This window comes from Lissotriton helveticus, chromosome 11, assembly GCF_964261635.1.
Source record: "Lissotriton helveticus chromosome 11, aLisHel1.1, whole genome shotgun sequence".
Taxonomy (NCBI): domain Eukaryota; kingdom Metazoa; phylum Chordata; class Amphibia; order Caudata; family Salamandridae; genus Lissotriton; species Lissotriton helveticus.
Window position 1 is genome coordinate 444,354,606 of NC_136072.1, and position 21,901 is coordinate 444,376,506.

Sequence of the window (21,901 nt, forward strand, 5' to 3'; positions counted from 1 at the left end):
GAAAGAGGAGAACAAAGCTCTGTGGCTAAATTGATAGGAATTGAGAAAAAAGGGGTATTGGAGATGCCAGTAAGGGAAGGCACTTACAAAAGATTTGTTTATAAGATATACTGCTGTATTTCTCCATATAAAAGAATGTGCTTTTGCAATCCCTTGTGTCTCATAATGCAGATGGTCATATGGTTGGATAATGCCTCCAGGATTGGGTTATATAAATTAATATGCGAGACATCAGCTAAGCATACATGTGTACTCCATAACAGTCTGTGAGCATCAGTACATTAATAGATGAATAAAGTGGAAATGCATGTGACTATGAGGAAAATGTATCTGATTAAAAGCCCTGAAGTTACACTAGAGCTCATGGACTGAGGGATAGCCAAACAATAAGACATAAAGAGTGGGGCAGGTGACCATGAAGCCAGGGCGGAGGCAGGCAGATTAGCGAATGAGAAGTACCAAAAAGAGAACCAAGGGTGAAGGTGGGACGAAGAGGAACTGTGCTGTTGTCGGTAGCAGCTGAGCTCTGGTGGCATGGTGCCACTCCGCCCACAGTATGCCTCACAGCAGCTGGCAGGCCATAGATATCCACCAACACCAGCTCCCTGTGCGTGGACCAGTGACACTGTAACTCCTCTCTCTCGGCCAGCAGGCCACTAAAAGCAGAAAGCGGCCCCAGGAACAGCAAGCAAACAAAGGCCGTCCCTTCCTGTGGCCGTCCCCCGCCCTAGCCAACCACAGGCGGGGATTTCTCATCCCTGCTGCGGTGATAACTGTTGTTTCAAAGTAATCGACAAAGGAGAGAAACCGCAGCTATGCCAAATGTGCATGAGCAACATTTCAGCACCGGTGCCCGGCCAGAAATCAAGGGACCCAGAAGGACGTAACCACACCGACGTATAAAAGCAACGGAGCAACAGCCGGACAAAATGATAGCTGCCTCGAAAGAAAACCAAAGTATGAATGCACTTCTAGATGACATAGCCTCATTCCATAACCATGGTTACCTTCACTCAGCAGATTTGAACAAACATAAACTTCTGTTTATCCAAATTGCAGATCTGCCTTAAGACCCTTAAGGTGGCGCCGTGTGTGTGAAAATGCCCCGTCTTTTCAGTTTTTTAAACAAAAGTTTGGAGGGATATTTGGTGCTGCACACACGCGCGGTCTGGTTTCTGGCGCACATAGCCATAGCTGCAGCGCACAGAGACCCTAAACTTCCACACACCGAGGAAAACAATTAGAGGGAACATTGGTTGTAGGCAATAAAAATTGCTCCCAATTCTTTAAATTATAAATTGAGTGGGATTTGGCTCCACCCAGAAAAGTACCACTGCATGCAATTGGCTACTTGGTGCATCATTCGACAAATTGCTTTTGTTGAAATGCACAATTTTGCTACTTTCTCCCCAAGCATTGCTAAAGCCAAATCGCCAGGTGCTAATGTGGTGATCGGCATTTGTGCATGCCAAAATAATCTCTGAATGCTTGGATTTACATGGGTTGGCTCAGTAATAGGCTGTGGCAATGCTGGTTTATTTGTCACTTATCCTTTTAGTATTTGGGCTATGTCTTGATGTTATAATAGTTCAAAGCCAATGGCACCATTTTTGACTACATTAGTATTGTTGAGACGAGAATATTGTTTATTTATTGATTTTTAAAAAAAATATATTTATTTTAGAAGTGACCAAGGTGCAGCCTCCCTGGTGCAATAGATGGAAAACCCCAAAAAATGTCTGGGTTGCTTGCTTAGTGAAAACAAGGCACGTACTCACAGGGCCTACGGTTTAAATCAAACTCCTACCTCTGACGCGTTATATTTTGTAAAACAAAAAAAATACTGACACCTTCCGGACACTAGGTAGCATGCTTCATCATAGGAGTGCTTTCACTTGAGCAAATGGTTGTTTCAGGGCATGCTCTTACAGTGAGCAATTTTTGGTATATGTGAAGGGTTAGTAAAATTGTGTTAAGGGAAAGAGTAATATTTCTTTATTAGGTTTATCTTGTCACCCATAAAAGATTTCTTTTTTAAAAAACGCTGAAGAGGGGCGTGGCCGGGCAAGATGGCCGAACGGGTGTGATCCGTATCGGTTCCCGGTCCGTGCGCACTTTCGGAGCCTGCAGCGCCGGCTGCCCGGGGTCCTGGGGGCTGAAAGGGGCAGCATCTGGTGGCGGAACAGATAAAGCAGCAATTGGCAGCCCCTACCAGCATTTTCTACCACGGGGAACCTCCGACTCTGCTCCGTGAGGCTCTCTGGCCGCGGCCTAAGATGGTGGCTGCCGCCTGACTGTGAGCGGTGGGCTGGGTGAGGACGGCGCTCCCGAGTCCTGGATTCCTCCGCGCTGACCCCTGCTCTCCTGGTGAGACGGCTGCTGGCGCAATAGCGGGGGGCGCTTTCTGATCTTCGGCGGGGAGCTCAACTGGTGTGAACGCCATGAGGCCTGATGCCTTACTTTAAGATGGCGGCACCCCTGGGACTCTGCACCGACGGCTCCTGCTAAGCAGCTGGTGTCCCCCCTGGGTTCTGGTGACAACTGGATGGCATGGGGATGCCGGCCCGGGCTGAGACGCTGACCCCTGCTTTATCCCTGGTGGACCGCACCCTGTGGCACTGACATGTGGCTGGCCTGGCTTTAGGATGGCGGCGACTGCAGTCCAACAGTACAAGCATCTCGTTTGGCTTTCTTTTTCTCTCTGCTGCTCCTCTGTCAACGAGTGACCCCTACAGTGCAGAGCTCTCCCTACCAGTGCCGGATGGCGTCTGCACAACGGCTTAGTGGGGAACTTACTTCTGTGGGTGGCCCGGTGGAGGCCTTGTTGAGGAGGTCCTACCGGCTCACCACCACATCCAGGGAGGTACGTGGACGCACTTACTTGCTTGAGCCCTGTCGCCTCTTGAACCAGCAGCTGGACTCGCACTACCTGGGACCGCTCCTCACGTGCTTCCACCGCGACTAGGGAGGGCCCCCCCCCCCCCGGTGGTCTCCGTTCCTGGCCGCATTGCCGGGACCCTGGTCCCACCACTTGCCATGTGCAGCTAGAGCCCACCGCGACTGCGGCCAGAGGGGACCGCTCAGGGTTGTCCCGTATGCCGCCCAAGAAGAAGACGGCTGGAGCATCCACCAAGGTATCTGACTTCTTCCAGGCTCCGGATAAGCGCCCATCCCTACGCGCTGACGACGACAGCTCCCACCATGGCCCTCATGAAGGCGGACCCCCTTGCTATGTTCAAGGATTTCAAATCCGAGCTGCGCAAAGACCTGGGACAGGACATTAAATCTTCCATAGAGCAGCTTTGCGCGGATTTGAATGAAAGGCTCTCCTCTCTCCAGCAGGATGTCGATTCGGTGGGTACCTGAGTGATGGACTTGTGGTTCACTCCCAAGATCGAGACAAACTCACTAAGGAACTTCAAGATGAAGTGCGATCGCTCCGGGACCAGATGCCCCAGGCTCCGCTTAAGACAGAGGACCTTGAAAATAGGGCACGAAGAGACAATATTCACGTTAAGGACCTGGAGTTGGGAGCGGAGGGGGCGGACCTGGGGGCTTTCTTGGAGGGCCTCTTCGCAGAAATCTTGAGCCCTCAGACCCTCAAGATCAAACTCGAACGAGTACACAGAGTGGGGGCTCTTCAGCACGAAGAGAGGAGAAGGCCTAGAGACATATTGGCGAAGTTCTATTTCTTCAAAGTGAACGAAGCGGTCCTAAGTGCAACCAGGTCGAAAAGTTCCATCTCTTTTCAAAATCATTCCTGTACAATCTACCAGGACCTGGCACCGGCCACATTAGCGAGGAGACCGCTCTTCAGACCCATCACCACCAAGCTCAGAGACGATAAGATAAAATACCGGTGGACCTTTCCCTTTGGCTTGAGCTTTGAATACCGCAATCGGCAGCGCTACGTTACAGAACTGCAGGAGGGCCTGACCCTTCTTGGTATCTTCAACGCTGACACTGCTTCTGGTCAGGGAGAACCATAGTGACAACGACAAGATGGCTTCCCCTGCATCGACGTGGTCAGAGAGTGCGTGCAGAGGACGCAGATGAACTTTATCCACCCCTTGTGGGACGGCGGCTGTACCCCTGACACATGGACTAGATCTCCACCTCCGCATTGGTCCTTAGAGGTTGTGCATGGTAGGCTGAGTGGACTGCAGCTGGTGGACCCTGTCGGGCCCTCTGGTCCTCATCTCAGCTTTCTCAACGCAATGGCTCCAGCTTTGGGCGTCCAATGGTGCCAAGATCATATGGCTGGTCCTGCTCCTCAAGGTGGCTCAGCTATTTGTTAGACCCAATGGACGTTCTCAGGTCGCCCCCGTGTGCTCGGGCTGGTGGGTTTTGGCCTGGGGGGGGGGACATTGGGGGCACCTTGGGGGCCACGGCTGAACTCCCTACCTTTGGAGGTCCTTCATAGCTACCTTTAGGATGTTTGGCTAAGCATCCCCTGAGCGCAGCTCCGGAGTGGGCAAGGACGGAGACCTCTATCTTCCGGCCCCCCCACTAGCCTGAGGGGTTTCTACCACCCCTGACGTGCTGCTAATGACGTGTGTTACATTGTTGCTACAATGGTTTGGATTATGTTTTTATTTGCTATTGGGGGTTGGGGGGGGAGGGGCGGGTGGGTCAAGGTGGCGGTCTTTTATTGTTTTGTAAATTGCGAGTGTGGGGTTGCTTTACTCCTTTTCATTGCTCTGACAGAGGGGGGTCGAGATTCCAGAGTTCCCTGTCTTTGGGGGCCTAGTGGGTCTTGGGAGGCTCCTATCACGCTGTTTTCCTTATCCACTGCCATAATGACACTCACCATAGGTACATGGAATGTCAAGGGCCTTAACTCTCCTCAGAAACGCCAGAAGGTCTGGAAATATATTACTGATCACCACCTTGACATGGTGGCTCTCCAAGAAACCCACCTCGTCAGGTCTGAGGACACCAGGCTGCGTCACCGACAATACCCATTGATTTACAGGTCTTCTGCTCTGCCGAAACACAGGTGGGTTGCCTTGCTGTTCCATTGCTGCACCAAATTTCAGCCCCAGAATGTACAACACGATAGGGACAGGCGTTGGGTCATGGTAAGGGGCCGGCTGCGAGGGAAACTTGGCACCTTCGTAGCGATGTATGCTCCCAACACGGGCCAGACGGCTTACCTACACACTTTTCTGGGGAAACAACTGGACTTTTCTAAAGGGCAACTGATCTTCATGGGGGATTTCAATTTAACTTGGTGTAAGGACTTGGACAGTACCCATTTACAGCGCACGGGCACTGGTTCCTTCTCACCAGACACACAACAACGCATTCATGGCATAGGCCTTCTAGATTCCTGGCGTACCCTTTACTTCACTTCCTGTGATTTCACGTTCTATTCCCAAGTGCATCGAACACACTCCCACTTAGATTATATTTTCATTAGCCAATCACTTCTAGGCGATCTTCACGAAGCTAAGATATTCTCCCTCTCTATCTCCGATCACAGCATCCTAGCGATCTCTCTGTCTTGGAGGGTCAACACTTCTACATCTCCCAGGTGGTACTTCCCGTCTGCTCTGACCTGGGATAAGGACTCCTGTACTAAACTAAGGGAGGCCATTGCCAAATTCTTTGATATTAAGAATCCTGACGATACGTCGGAATTTACCACCTGGGATGCTTTTAAATCAGTCTTCCGGGGGAAGTGTATCTCCCTCAACTCCGCATTGAATCGGCCACATGCTAGGGAAAGGGAAGTGCTGGAATCAGAATTGACCTCTGTGGAACAGACCCACAAGCTAAACCCCAATAGGCAGACCCTCCGCAATCTCACAGCACTGAGGGGTAAACTGCGTGCTATCTATAACAATCTAGCGAAACTTACCCTACTAAAACTGCGCCAATTATCTTGCACCCAGGGCAACAAGATTGGCAAGCATCTGGCTCGGCAACTCAAGTATAAAAGTGTGCGGGAATTTGTTGTGGGTATATGGGGCCCGAGGGGTGATCTTTCCCATAGCGATGAGGTGAAGGCGGAACTCTTTGGGGCCTTTTATAAGGCCTTGTACACAGGCGACACCTTAAATCCAGAAGCCCATTGTGCCTACTTACAATCCCTACAGCTTCCACAGGTCTCCCTAGAATGGAACAAACTCCTTACGGCACCCATTACGTGCAAAGATGTCTGTGGCGATTAAGGCTCTCAAGCCGCACAAAGCTCCTGGCCCAGATGGGTTTACGGCCCTATTTTAGAAGATCTTTGCTCCAGACATCATCCCTCACCTTACGAGGCTCTTCAACAGGATGGCGGAGGAGGGTGCCACTCCCGATTCCCTCTCGGAAGCAGTTTTCACTGTGATTCCTAAACCGGGAAAGGACCTCGAAGCATGTGCCTCCTATAGGCCCATAGCTCTCCTCAACCCTGACGCAAAGCTGTACTCATCCATCTTAGCCCAGCGCTTAAATGACCTGATGCCTGACCTTATTCATCCGGACCAATCTGGCTTCATCAAAGGGTGCCAAACCCACGATAACACCCGGCGCATTGTCCACCTTGTCGAGAAGGCCAATAGATGTTGAATTCCCGCGGTCCTTGTAGGGCTGGATGCGGAGAAGGCTTTCAACAGGGTGGACTGGGGGTTCCTGTTCCGTGCCCTGTCGGCTTTTGGCTTCGCTCCCAAGTTTCTCAATATGATCCGTGCCAACTACCTCCACCACTCGTTCTCGAGTGGTGGTCAACGGCTCGCAGTCCACCCCCTTTTTCCACTCTAGGGGTACCAGGCAGGGATGCCCCCTTCCCCCCCCCCCCCCTCCTTTTTGCCCTTCGCATTGAACCCCTGGCCGTGGCAATCGGAGTAAACCCTGCAATTCGGGTGGTTCCCTTCATGTGAGAAAAACAACAAATTTCCCTGTTTGCTGACGATGTATTACTAGCCCTAGCCGATCCGGCTACATCTCTCCCCCCTGTGCAAGAAGAACTAGCTAAATTCGAGACCGTGGCAGGCTTTAAAGTCAACGTAGGGAAATCCTTTATCCTTAACCTTACGCTCTCGCCAGCGGCTATGCAGGAACTTCAGCCTCTCACACCCCTCCAGTGGACTACGTCTTCAATTCAATATCTAGGTGTCCAGATTACGCCCAAAGTAGGGGGCCTTTACGCTGCCAACTACCCTCCCATACTGGGGCGGCTCCAATCAGAACTCAATAAATGGAAACCCCTTTTCGTCTCATGGTTAGGTCGCATTCCATGCTATAAAAATGACTCTCCTTCCAAAACGTCTCTACCTCTTTCAGGCCTTGCCCATCGAAATGGAGAAGGACTTCTTCAAGCGAGTTAAGATTATGATCTTGAACTATGTCTGGCAAGGGATACGGGCGCGCTTCTCTTTTGCAATACTCTGCCGTTCTAGAGAGGAGGGTGGGGTGGGCCTCCCCGATATTCATTTATACTATAAGGCAGCTCAACTGCGAGTGCTTGTGGAATGGACGAAATATGAATCCGATAAGCATTGGCTACACATGGACCGTAGTGTGACTGGCCACACTATATGGGACTTAATATGGCGCCCCAAATGTGCTAGGCCTAAAAATACTTATATAAGCACTCCTACACGTACAACACTCACGGTATGGGACTCGGTGTCGGGCGATGAGAGATGGACCTCCTTTCCCTCCCCCTTTACACCCTTACATTTTAACACTGCATTCCCTCCGGGACTACAGTCAGGACCATTCGATACATGGCAGGAAGGGGGTTGTCTGGCCTTAACACATCTCTTCCACAACTATGATCCCCTCACCTTTGAAGGCTGTAAAAGGGAGTACAATGTACAGGACTCTGAGAGATACCATTACCACCAGCTCTTGCATTGGGCCCTGGCTCCGCAAGTACGGGAGGGGGCTACACGACCCTTGACAAAATTCAAATCCTTTCTCGTTAAAGCAAAATCCATGAAAGGCTTGATCTCATTTATATACAAGTTTCTCCTTACTACCACACACGCGCCGCACCCTCGTTACATGTCAATGTGGGAGGATATTCTTCAACGAGATATTGCGAATGACGAGTGGTCCCACTTGTGGTCAGATATCACCAAGTTCAATCACTCTGCCGACCTCAGGGAAGCACACCTTAAAACAATGATGGATTGGTACCTGTATCCCTCCAAACTTCGCAGAATCTTTCCTGGGTCCTCCGATAGGTGCTGTGGTCTTCTGGGAGATTTCCAGCATATATGGTGGGGCTGTCCTCACATCAGGCCGTTCTGGGAAGAGATCCTTGCTCATATCAAAGACATGCTGGGCTATCCTATACCAACTAACATGGCTGAGGTGCTGTTGGGACTCCGGGACCCCTCGTTGGAGCATCAGACACGGGCAGATAAAAAAACAATGTGGCTATGTATTGGGGTCGCTAAGATCTCGCTAGCGGCGGCTTGGAAAAAGAGAGAAGCTCCAGCTCTCTCCCTCTGGTACTCCAGATTATGGAGGCTTCTCTGTATGGAGAGGATGTCTGACATTTTTAGGGACGACTTTAAAAACTTTGAATTCACTTGGGGTCCCCTGGTCACCTTCCTCTCTCGAGGTCTCCCGTCCGCTATCTGCCCCGCCTCTGTTAGGGTGCTCCATCTTTTCCAGTTATAAAGTGCGACCCACCAAAATAATCTGTAGCTTGCACCCTTTTTTTTGTTTGTTTTTTCTTTATTTCTATTTTTCTTCTTTCTTTTAGGCCGCCGCCTTGTACGGGGGGAGGGAGGGAAGGGTTGGTTGTTTCTTTTTTGGTTCAGTGCTCCTCGGTTGGGAGCCATTATCCATCTGCTTTGGTACGTCCTGTATAACCCCATCGATATAGATGGCCCTAAATTACAGCTGCCTCACAGCTTGATGGGACACTCGTAGCACTCTTTGCCATCTTAAATTAAGAGCCCTGTGCCCAATTCTTTTAGAAGCTGTTCCCTCTAAATGTGCACTCCACTTGGGGTGGGCCGGGGTTCGTTTCCCGTGACGTTCATGACTCTTTATGCCGTCAAGTTTTGCAATCATTCGTAGTCATTTATGAGGGGACAAATAAGTTGGTGCTATGATTGTTGTACCTTGCAAAGAATTTCTAATAAAAAGAAGTTTGACAAAAAAACGCTGAAGACCAGGCTAAAGGTGGTTTAGGTACTCACTATGGTACTTATCTGATCAAATCTGATCAGGAGACCTAGGTCTTCCACACTCCGTCTCACTAACCAGTGGAAGGATTAGTGTAAGTGAGCGGTTAATCAACAAAGAAAACAATGTGGCTTTTTTTTGTTGCAATTCATAGTTGTTTGCAGTGAACATGTGTGGCGTTTTTAGTGTGTAGTGCTCCAATATGTATTGGGGATGATCTCCAAAAACAGCTGTTCCTTTATCTAATATAATGACATGAAACCAAACATGAATAGATGTGGTTTGGTGTTGGCACTTTACATTGTTAAGTACTTATGCTATGTAAACTCTTATGTTATTACCTACATCGTTCCTAAGAGGTGAACCTTTCAGCACTGGATAATAGGGCAGAAACATGTTGACCATTTGTAAGATTAGAGTTTCCTAATCAACTGGTCAGTTTTTTTTTAGATCCATACCAATAATATAAAGAGAGAGCCCAAACCTTTGAGGCGGGTAATCTTAATAACCACAGCACCAATCACAACACCCAATACAGCCTTGGAAAGGGCAGTTGGACACAGTGGCAAGATGGCCGCCGAGGGAGTGCAGTAAGCAGTCGCATCCTTCTCCACCTCCTCCTCTCGATATGCTGAAGGGTAGAGTATGACCCCCCCCCCCGGAGATGAGAGCGGGTGTCTGGCCCTTTGGTCGGGAGCAAAGTAGCAAAGCCGGCCGCTGGATGAGCCTACAGAGCATACGGACCTACGCCAGGGATACTGTCCTGCAAGTATTGCTCCGGGTTCACAGGAAGCTTACGGTTGGACTGGCACTGGCATCAATAAAATATAGAATGCCTCCTCGGACCACAAAGGGCACTGAAGCGAAAGAAGGGAGCAAGGAGGCGACAATCCCGAAAGAGCCGAGGAAGGAGAATGATAAGGAGAAGAAAAGAAACGATCCGAAGGCATCGGCCGGAGCCGGCACACAGAAGTTTGCAGCCGGGAAACCCTCGAGCAAGAAAGCAGGCTATGAGGCGTCGCTGTCATCAAGTGCACAACGAGACAATGTCTCCAGCAAGCCTATGCCACCCAAACAAAAACCCAAAGAAAATAACCTGCGCCAGCCTACGATGATGGAAAGTCTCGCCTGCATCTCTGCGGGGGAAGCGGTGGTCGGGAGACAGAAGCGAGGCGAGGGCTTGGTTGGGTTGAACAGCGGGCAGAGCGTCCTCGTGGACGCCGATGCTGCCGTTGCCAGGCAAGCGGCAGCGGAGCAGAGGCAGGGAGCGGAGCAGAGGCAGGAACCAGAGAGCCGTGAGGAGGCTCGCGTAGCAGCCTCGGATGGAATTCAACCCAGCAATCTTGTAAGTACCCCTGGCCCAGAGGGCAAGATCCATGGCTCGAACACTGTGGAAGAAAACAGAAAAGGCTCAGGAGGAGGAGCTACAGTAGCCACAGTACAATCATCAGGGCATGGCGAGGACAGGGGTGCTGGGGGGGGGGGGAGGAAGTGGCTGACGCTCCAGGGGACTGGGGAAACTGCCCGCTTATGGAAAATGCTGCAGAGTTAAGCACATACCAGGGCAGCCTCAGTGAGAGGGGGGCCAGTGGTGCTACATCTCCAGACTGTTTTTATTCAGTCAATGAAGATTCTCAATCTGTGGGGAGTGTGGAGGACAGTTCAGGGGAATTCACAGACACAAAGTAGTACTTCAGCTCAAAGAAGTACCCAAAAAAAGTGTGTGTCCAGGAGAAGACCCACCCCCGCAGATAGCCCCTCCAGACATTTCCAAGAAATTAGACTGGGATTATTCAGCCATGTCACAGACCTACCTGGAACAAGATGGCGTCACCCCTTTGCCCTGTACACAAGCTTCTCCTCAGCCTGTCTCTCTGGAGTTATTATTTAGTACCTTGAAAACTATGCAGAGCGAGGCAAGAGTCGAGAGTCGGAGGGCAAGGCAAGAGTCAAGGAAGATCCAGAACACTCTAAGAAAAATGAACACCCGGTTTGATGAGGTTGACGAAAGGGTTACCCAAGTCGAGGAAAGGACTGGGAAGCTCGAGGATGACTTAAATAGTCTCAAGACATTCAAACAGGACCAGCAGAAAGTGGCGGATGATGTTCTCTGGAAGCTCGAGGACTATGAAAATCGCCAGCGGCGGAATAACATCAGACTGTTGGGAGTGGTGGAGGGCTCAGAAGGGGATGACATTAGACTCTTTATTGTGAACTTATTAAAGGGGGCCTTTCCCGAGCTAGCTACATGGCAATGGGAGATAGAAATCCAGAGGGCACACCGCTTCCCCTTTGTGATTAGGAAAGGCCAAGCAGGGCATCAGGAGGGCAGGCCAAGAGTTATCTTGATTTATATTGGCAATTTTCTGTTAAGGGAGCTAATTCTGGAAAAAGCCAAACCTGAGTGTAAGCGCTCCTATAATAACGTAACTTTTTTTGCCAGGCCTGACTTCTGCCACGTCACCGTGGAGCGCAGATGGAGGCTCAGACAGCTAATTGCCCCCATACAAGCTCTGGGGTCGGAAGCTTTTTTACTGTACCCAGCAAAACTGAAAGTGGTCACTAAAGGGATGGTGAAATATTTGTTTTCTGAGATTAAGGCCAAGGAGTATATGGTGGAAGTACTGGGGTTCAAAGGAGGGTGAAGCTTGGGGTTGGGTTAGTTTAGTTTGGGTAAATGTCTTCAGTATCCTGGGATGGGTATGCACTCTTTATAGTAGGTTTTGGAATCAGTACGAGAGGGGGGAGGCGGAGGCGACCACTGCATTTCCAAGCATCCACACATAGGCCTTGGGAGGCCTATTTGCCTGTAGGGGGGAGGGATAAGGGGGGGGAGACATTAAGAGGGGATGGGGGAGGGGGGTAAAGGGGCACACACAGCGCACGCAGGAGCAGATTGAGTGTAATATTATGTATTTTGTGAGATTTGTTGAGAAGTTGGATCAACCTTTCGTAGTCTTCTAATGTGTTGTAGAATTGCGTCTCAACGTTTGTGGGCTAAATGATGCACAAAAAATGATCCGAGTTGCAGCATTTTTGAAGATAATGAAGCCAGACCTGGTGTCTCTTCAGGAAACGCATGTGGAGGGAGGGAAGGGTTATCTACTTGAACAGTTAGGTTTTTATGTGTTAGCCCATACAAAACAAGGGGTCAAGACTAGAGGGGTGGCAATTCTGGCCCGTGATAGGGAATGTAGAGTAGGGAGAAAGCTGGAGGATCAATTGGGGAGATGGGTGATAGTTGAAGTAGGGTTTAAAGGGGAGAAGTTTACACTGATCTCTGTATATGGCTCCACAGGGGATGACCCCGATTTATTTGAGTTTCTTGATCTAGAAATGGCGAAATGGTCTGAGCCAGTCATATGCTGTGGTGATTTAAATATCAATAGTCCCTCGGATAGGGAAATTCAGAAGAGACAGGGCTACAGAGGGAGGAAAAAAAGGACACACAGAGCCCTAGTGGACATGGCACAGCATAATTCTTTAATAGACCTATGGGCAAATTTATGCCCACAGTCTGAAGGTTCAACATACTTCTCGGCCCCGCATAAGATCACGGTAAGACTGGATTACTTTTTGATATCTCACTCCTTACTTACCAGATCACAAATAACAAAGTTTCCTCGCTTAGTTTCGGACCACAACCCTCTGGTGTTGATATAGAACTTGGAGGGGCGGCCGTTAATCCATATGGCTGGACGTTTGAGAGGGCCCTTCTTAAGGAAAGGGAGTACGTAAGCTATATGAGCAATTGGATTAAAGATTTTTTGAGGATTAACAGAGGGAGCACGTCATCGGGCAATGTTTGGGACGCGTTTAAGGCAGGGGTTCGCGGGGAGACACTCAGCTATTCACTGCACAGACAAAAGGAGGAAAAATTGAAGGTGGAGCAGTTGTTTAAGACCTTAATGGAGGCAGAGGAAGAGCTGACATGGCTAATACAAGCGGGCAGCCCTTTGGAACATCATTTATTGAAAATAATGGTATTAAAGACGGATGGAGCAGAGGGCATAGCTAGTAAAGCTGCAGCTAAATATTTGGCTAAAAAGGAGGAAGCATTTGAAATGAGCGAGAGGGTAGGCCATATCCTGGCGGTCAGGACAAGACAGAAGATAGCTGCAGGGGATATTAAGTGTATAAAGGATAAGCAAGGAGGAATGATTGCATATCCTGTGGGTATTAGAGAGGTCTTCAGGGAATTCTATTCAGATTTGTATGAATATGAGCAGGGAGGAGAAAGTATAGACATTAAGGAGTACCTCAACCAAGTTATTGTAGACGGTCTCCCCGTGGAGGAGAGGGAAAGACTCGATCTGCCCATCAGCCTTGAGGAAGTATGTGTGGCTTTGGCTGAACTCCCTTCAGCAAAAGCTGCAGGTCCAGATCAGATACCATTGGAATTTTATAAGACATTTAGGGATGCTTTGGCATCTGATTTATTAGATATATTTCTCCAGGCACAACAGGGGCTCTCAATCCCAAAATCCTGGGGAGGTGCAGAAGTCCTAGTGTTATTAAAAAAGGGTAAGCCACCTACAGCCCCAGGGTCATATAGGCACTTTAATGAATTCTGACGCTAAACTCTTTTCTAAGATTCTTGCGAAAAGATTGGCCAAGGTAATAGAGGGGTTGGTCATCCCAGAACAACATGGGTTTATCCCAGGAAAGGGAACCACTGAACACATTAGGCAGGTTATCACTATGTTCGATGCCACGGAGGTCCCGGGAGACCCTATGGCTGCATTATTCCTGGACACTGAGAAGGCGTTCGATAGGGTCTCCTGGGATTATCTGTGGGAGGCGATGAGATGGTTTGGCCTGGGAGAAGGATACATCAGAGCGGTACAAGCATTATATACAACCCCTACAGCCAAAATTAGGATCAATAGGGAGCTTACTACGGATGTACAGATAAGAGGTACGCAGCAAGGGTGCCCTTCATCTCCCTTTTTGTTCGCAATCTATTTGAATCCCTTCCTGCGAAGACTGTCGGTTAATCCCAATATCCCACCCTTAACTACATTAGGTAAGGTGGTTAAAGTGTTAGCTTATGCGGACGACGTCGCGATAACCCCTAATCCTTCCCTGGCAATAACAGTAATAGAGGCCGAGGCACATAGTTTTGGGAGAATCTCGGGGTATAAGCTTAACAGTAACAAGACCCAAATTGTAAAGAATCCCCATGCCACCTGCAATGACCCAAGGGTGGTTAGCGCAGCAGTATATTTGGGCGTTGACATTACTACTGATTTAGAGACGGTGGTGGAGCGTAATCTGACACCATTAATTAATAGAGTAAGTTCAGATTTGACAAGGATGAACAACCTCCGACTGTCCTTGATAGGGCGTACAAACGTTATAAAAATGTTAGTACTCCCCAAGTTTTTATATTTCTTCAGGGCAATCCCACTATTTTTTGAAGCGCACTGGTTTAATAAACTAGAATCAATTTTGAATAAATTGATTTGGGCACATGGGAAGACTAGGCGGGCGTATAGGTTTATGTCATTACCCAGGGAGAGGGGCGGTTGGGGGGCACCTGACTTTAGGCTTTATTGTTGGGCAGCTGTGCTGCAGTATATGCAGGGCCTAATTGGAGGCGGCGGTGCCGATCCCAAAATAACTGCATTATCGACCAGGTTATATGAATTCACTATGGGGTCGGGCACAGAGAATGCCTTCCTGAGTTGCACTGATTCCTCTTACTTTAAGAGGACGCGATTCAAAACTATTAAGGCAGCTTATAATGTCTGGTCGGCGTTTGCAAAGAAAATCAGTTTGGGGAGGTTTAACAGCTACACTAGATTGTATAGGAACCGTTCTTTACCACCCTTGATCTTTGCAGATACAACTATGGCTAAATGGACTAGGAAGGGGATAGTTAAGTTAGGAGACTTATTGGGGCCGGTTGGGGGGATTATGCAATTTTCATCTTTAGAGACAAAGTTTCATATTAATAGGGGGAGTTTTTTTTAAGTACCTTCAGGTGAGGAGTTTTCTTAAACAAAATTGGGGGGGCGGCTGGGTTTGGCAAAAACAATATATTAGAAGTAATAGAGAGAGGGGGAGATTGCTCGATTCGTATTCTGTATGCTGCCCTGGTAGCTACCAAGTCGGATGATCTTGAGAAACAACCTACCAAATGGGCTACGAAACTTGAAACAGATGTAAGAATTTTCAAGCCTCTTTGAAATTAGGATGCTCAGTGCTATGCTCTGCCCCTCTCCAATCTCAACACTACAAAACGCTCTATGCACTCTACTTTACCCCAGCGCGAATTGCTCAGTGGGGAGGGACAGCTGGGATTAACTGCCCCCGGTGTAATGAGTTGGCGGCAGATAGTATTCATATATTTGCCACCTGCCCTCGGCTTCAGCCGTTGCTTAAAGGGATTGAGGGTTTCTTAGCAGGAGCTTTGGGGATCAAGACTATCTTAAATCCCCATTTGATAGTGTTGGGAGTTAGCGGGGATACTGACAATGAGTACGAAGAATTTGTGTTTATTGCGATGGCAGTTCTCAGATTGACCATAGCCAGGGTATGGCTGGATAAAATCCCTCCAACATTGCAACAATGGCTGGCCAGTATGCTGGCAGTTTACAATTTAGAGAAGGGAATATATGAGAGAAAGGGTAGGAGAGCGCGGAGGCTGGGAAAAAAGATTTGGGAGCCGATACAGCGTTGGAAAAATGGTATGCGGGGAGGCTAAAGTTAAAGATTTCCCATTCGCTCCTATATTCTTTGCTTATTTTTTTTATTTTTTTTTCTCTCTCCATGAGTTTCTCTCTTTTTGTGTATATTTGTGCGATTCTTTTAGTATTACTGCTTAATTGTGCAATTCTATTGACTTAACTATAAAATGTCGGATGTTAATTTTCTGTGTTGTGCTGTGTACACGCTCCAAAAAAGATTTTAATAAATATATTTTTTTTAAAAGGAAAGGGCAGTTGCAACAGAAGGACATAGGCTATGCAGACGGCCACTATATATATATATATATATATATATATATATATATTCACTGAAAAAACCATAGGTTATAGACCATATATAGTTAGGAATTAGCATTTACAAAACCTTATTTTACTCACACAAAACCATTGAAATTCCATATATAGTTAGTTGTACTAACTATATATCGCGCACCCGCAATCCACTGCTGATCATGTCACATATTACATCATTCATGACATGGTCAGTGACATCACTGATGACATCATGACATCTCAAATGACATCACTGATGACATCTCAAATGACATCACTGATGACATCTCAAATGACATCACTGATAACATCTCAAATGACATCACTGATAACATCTCAAATGACATCACTGATGACATCTCAAATGACATCACTGATGACATCACTGATGACATTTCATTTGACATCACTGATGATATCATTCATGTGACAATACAATGCATCTCCTCACACTTTAATATAACCTCTGTTACACCCAGTGTTAAATACAGAATATAATTTTTTAAACCATTGACACACCAATACTAGTTACTACATACGCACTCACTGATTCCTACGTCTACACACACATTCACTCATTCACCCATACAATCATTCATACATACAATCACTCATCTTTACAACACTATCATATGCACTCATACACCTATACAGACACTCACACTCTGCCACTCATCCATGGAGTTACTCACACACCTAGTCAGTCCTGTAAAGAATCAATCACACTTCCATTTTCTAATCTATACAGTTAAACATAGAGTACCTTACATTTTCAAACATATACTAACACATACTTACTCTCTTATACAATCATTGATACAAGAACACATTGATCTGCACAGAGTCACACATCTCCCAGCCAGCCACACACACACTCAGTCTCCCATACAAATACTTGGGCAACCAATCAATAACCCATATAGTTACTCATATAGCTACTGATCAACACATGCAGCAGTTTACAGAACAGACATAATGATGCACAAATTAAGACAGTTTAGTCACTAACCCATGCACTCAGTGACACACATTTATTCACTCACTCATACAGTCAGTCATGCACCTACTAAATCCTTCATCCAGACACTTCTACATCCACTCATTCTTCAATATGTAAGACATATTTTAACTTTACAGAAACATACAGTCACTGGATGTTGTCATCAGTGATGTCATCAGTGATGTCATTTGAGATGTCATCAGTGATGTCATCAGTGATGTCATCAGTGATGTCATTTGAGATGTCATCAGTGATGTCATCAGTGATGTCACTGACCATGTCATGAATGATGTAATATGTGACATGATCAGCAGTGGATTGCGGGTGCGCGATATATAGTTAGTACAACTAACTATATATGGAATTTCAATGGTTAACCTATGGTTTTTTCAGTGAATTTTCAAGGTTTTGTAAATGCTAATTCCTAACTATATATGGTCTATAACCTATGGTTTTTTCAGTGAATTTCATTGGTTTTTTAAAAGCTAATATCTATAGCTGTAAAATGTATTCTTCTTTAAATCAAAAAATATATTTTATGTTTATTAATAATTTTTTTTATTATTATTTTTTTTTGTTCGCTCCCGGTTCGCGAACCGGGAAGCTTCCCGTTAGCTCAATGTGGTGCCGCGACCCGGTCCGCGAACCGGTAAACGTTCCGTTTGCGCAACTGCCGCGTTAGAAATCAACATCGTGACGCGTCGCGGAAGCGCGACGTATCACGTTGTCGCGTAATGCGTCTTATGACGCGCCGCGTTAGCGCACCCGGAAGTGCTCCGGTACGCGAACTGAGACGCGAAGCGCAGCTCCCCGGAAGCGATCCAGGGCGTGTTCCGCAGCGCGTAACATAAGCGTAACAGGTCATGTGACTTGTTAATAAAACTTTTCATTGGTTCATTTCACTTTTGGTTTCATAATGATGTAAGGCTAGGTCAGGTGACCTAAAAATAACACTTTTCATTGGTTTAGAACTATTGTTTTTCCCAAATGATGAAAACCCCTCCTTCTTTCCTCACTCTGACTTTCATCTTTGTGAGAGGAAGACCTTTTTTGATATTTGAGCAATGGCTTCATTGGTAGCTTCAGCTGGTGGACCACCACCACCACCACCACCACCACCACCTCCTCATGGGAAGAGAGGACCACCTCCACAGTTCATCAGCAACACAGAGGAGGAAGAGGATGAACAAGAGGAAGAGGAGACAGAAGGACCACAGTTTTTACAAGAGGAGCCCTGGGTTTCTCATCGTAAAACCAGTTTTATTTGGCAGTTTTTTTCAATCCCTGAAGGGCAGAAGAAAGTTAATGCTAGATATGTTTCGTGCCTCATATGTAAAGAGGCCTTATCTAGAGGCACCTTAAAAAAGTATAGCTTCGGCAACTACACCATGCATCGTCACATGAGCAGGTGGCATCCATTAAACTACAGCCGGGCAGAGATGCATGACCTGCAGGACAACCCATCAACTCCTGTGGCCACGACATCAACACAGGTATATTTGACAGGACCAGAGGCACGGGAAACCGTGCCAAACATTCAGGACAACTTTGTCCATATGAAGTTTACCTGTTTGTATTGCGGTGCATTACTCTCATGTGGCAATATGAGCATTACCTTAATCAACAGAGCTTATGAAAATCACAAGTGCTCTAAACGCCCCAGAAAATAATTTTTTTTTTTGCTCCTGTTGAGCCCTTTCCAATGCCTGTTTTTTGTTGTTTCCCCTCCCAAAAAAACAAAAAAACATAAAACTGTTCAAAAAATACAAAAAAAACAAAAAATGTTCAGAAAAATAAACAATATATAAAACAACAAAAACATTTTAAAAAAAGTTCTTTTCAGAACTACCTCCCCTTTCAAAAAAAATTGCTAGAATGTTTAGCACTCTGGCAAGCTGTATTTCTTTTGGTTCGCTTCCTGGTGAGTGAACCGGTGAGCGAACCAAACATTTTTAAAAAAAAAAAAAAGAAGAGTAAGTATAAGGGAAGTAAACAGAGAGTAATGTTAAAACAAAGACCGCTATAGGGTCTAAACCAGAGATACTGTTTAATAGATTTATTTACTTAAGAAAAGAGGGAAGAGGATATAATTGTGAAAAACAAAATAGATAAGGAAGTGAAAGAAAAAAAAGAGAGTAGAACAATAACAAAGAAGAGTTTCTTAGAGAATATGAGTGAATGTTCAAAATAAGATTAAAACATGTGGAATAACAGAAAAAACAGAAAGCAGAAAAGAAGTAACAGAAAAAGAATAATTGAAACAGCAAAGAAATGTAAATAACATAGGGCCATATTATCAACATAGGCAATAAAAGTTTTGCAGCTTTTATCGGCAGAAATGTGTCGCTTAAGCCGCTTTTGCGGCAGAAAACTGCCGCTAAAACCACTTTTGCAGCAGTTTTCTGCCGATAAAAACAGCAATAATTTTATTGGCTGTGTTCATAATATGCCCCTTAGTGTGCTTCAACTACACAGAAAAAGCATAATGAACAAGTAGTGAAAGAGTGATCTGTCAAAGACACTAAGAGTAATAGAGACGGAGTGAGTGAACAAGAGTGAGGAACTATGAGAAGAGAGGGACTGAGAAAAGGAGTGGAAGGAGTAGAGTAAGTAGGTAATAGAGAAAGGAATGAGGGAAGTAGCAAAGGCAGCAAACTGAGGGTTAAAGAAATGAAGCTGTGGAACTAATAGTAGGTGAATGTGATAGAAATGTAACGAAAAGAGTACAAAACATTTACCTTATAATTGTCGTTAACTTACTCACTTGTAATTTTTATACTTTCAATCTGTGAAAGAGATAACAAACATTTGAAAAATATTAAAACATGTATTTAAAAATTAGAAAAGACAAGGGAAAAGATTGAAGGACAAACAGTTTTTCAACAACTTTGACACTTACAGAAGCTTCTGCTTCTCCAGGCCCCCTACACAGTCCTAAAGATATAAATTTTAAACTAACAGTATCTTGATGCAGATGAAGTGAGGCCTATCTTGGAACATGGTGCATCTTTTGCACTGCTGTTGTCTCACAAAAGTGACGCAATGGCAGCGCAAAAGAGGTGCACAATCATCATAAAACTGTTCCTAACATTTTAAATGATTGTTTCAGGATGGCAATAAGGTGTCCTATCCAGACGTTTTTTTCAGGTGAGGCCTACTCAGGGTTGCAGATCAAATTTAGACTTGTTCAAGAGTACAGAGGAGATAATACATGTGCAGGCCAACCAATAAAGTTCAGACTTCCTCTGTTTCCCTGGACAGGCCTAAACTTCATCTGCACAATGTGATTCGTAATGTTAGGAAACACAGGTAATGTATTTGAAAAACGTGCAATTTCTTTTGGTCATTTCACAATCACATCACTTGTGTTTCCTTTGGTTAGGTATCTCATTGTACAGATGTAGTCCAGCATATGAAAGAGTATGCACTGCATGCAACAACTTTGACACTTACTGAAGCCTCAGCTTCTCCATACCCCCTACACAGTCCTAATTATATACATTTTAAACTGACGGTATCTTGCTGGAAATGAACTGAGGCCTATCTTGCAACATGGTGCATCTTTTACACAAAAGTGACAAAAGAGGCACACAGCCTTCATAAAACTGCCCTTAACATTTTAAATAATTGTTTCTAGATGCTGATAAGGTGTAACCTATCCACAGATTTGTTTCAGGTAAGTCCTACTCAGGGTTGCAGATGAAATTTAGGATTGTTGAAGAGTATAGAGGAGATAATACATGTGAAGGCCTACCAATGAAGTAAGTCATGTCCACTTCACTCTTGAACAAAGGCCAGACCTCTTCTGTGTCCGTGGACAGACCTAAACTTCATCTGCACAATGTCATTCGTAAACTTAGGAAACACAGGTGATGTAATTGAAAAATGTGGAGTTTCTTTTCCTCATTTCACAATCACATCACCTGTGTTGCCTTTGCTTAGGTATCTCATAGTGCAGATGTAGTCCAGCATATGAAACAGTACCCAGAAATGCACACTGCATGCAACAACTTTTACACTTACAAAAGCTTCAGCTTCTGCATGCCCCCTACACAGTGCTAATTATATACATTTCAAACTGATGGTATCTTGCTGGAGATTAACTGAAACCTATCTTGCAACATGGTGCATCTTTTACACAAAACTGACCCACAGCGGCGCAAAAGAGGCGCACGGCCATCATAAATCTGATCCTAACATTTTAAATGATTGTTTCAAGATGCCGATAAGGTGTAACCTATCCACAAATTTGTTTCAGGTAAGTCCTACTCAGGGTTGCAGATGAAATTTAGGTTTGTTGAAGAATACAGAGGAGATAATACATGTGCAGACCTACCAACGAAGTGAGTCATGTCCACTGCACTGTTGAACAAATGTCAGACCTCCTCTGTCTCCTGGAACAGGCCTAAACCTCATCTACACAATGTGATGTGTAATGTTAGGAAACACAGGTAATATAATTGAAAAACGTGCAATTTTTTTTGCTCATTCCACAATCATATCACCTGTGTTTCCTTTGCTTAAGTATCTCATTGTGGGAATGTAGTCTATCATATGAAAGACTACGTAGAATGTGAGCACTGTATGCAACAACTTTGACACTTACAGAAGCCTCTCCTTGTCCATGCCTCCTACACAGTTCTAAATGTACATCATAAATGCAAACAGTACAGAATTAATTATACATGTTAAATGGTTTATTTTTGCTGTTCTCAGAATGTATCAAATTTCACTAAAAACAGTGACTTGAAGGTATTCATCATATAACAGCGGGGGAAAA

General features: G+C 45.9%; 1 protein-coding gene across 2 annotated transcripts in view; it reads left to right on the forward strand.

Annotated features, from left to right (window-relative positions):
* The window catches only part of SERPINE2 (serpin family E member 2), a 428,055-nt gene that overhangs the window by 251,392 nt on the left and 154,762 nt on the right, over positions 1-21,901 (forward strand). Inside the window, exon 7 of one of the 2 annotated variants that reach the window (XR_013602351.1) lies at positions 1,263-3,175. The exons of the other annotated variant lie outside the window; for it this stretch is intronic. The gene's annotated coding sequence lies outside the window, so the exon portion shown is untranslated. Of the gene's footprint in view, positions 1-1,262; positions 3,176-21,901 lie in introns of those variants that run through there. 2 annotated transcript variants of the gene reach the window in all.